Here is a 202-nt window from a genome sequence, read left to right as displayed (position 1 = left end):
GGCTATCTTGTGGCCATTATTTCTTGTACCCCCCGGGGGCACCTTGGTGAGTAAATCCTCACCAATTCCCTTCTGTGCCCCCGGGATGAACTTATAGGCAGCCACAAGGTCGCCTCTCACCCTTCTCTTGTGGAGGCTGAAAAGGTCCAGTTTCTCTAGTCTCTCCTCGTAGGGCTTGGCCTGCAAGCCCTTAACCATACGA

At 54.0% G+C, this 202-nt stretch overlaps 1 protein-coding gene across 1 annotated transcript in view; it reads left to right on the top strand.

The window, feature by feature from the left end:
- LOC102369606 (long-chain-fatty-acid--CoA ligase ACSBG2-like) overlaps nt 1-202 on the top strand; it is a 27,504-nt gene that overhangs the window by 22,090 nt on the left and 5,212 nt on the right. The window lies entirely within an intron of this gene.

Source organism: Alligator sinensis, unplaced genomic scaffold, assembly GCF_000455745.1.
Source record: "Alligator sinensis unplaced genomic scaffold, ASM45574v1 scaffold206_1, whole genome shotgun sequence".
Classification (NCBI taxonomy): Eukaryota; Metazoa; Chordata; order Crocodylia; family Alligatoridae; genus Alligator; species Alligator sinensis.
Note: the sequence above shows the minus strand (reverse complement) of the source record. Positions and strands in the feature narration are given on the sequence as shown.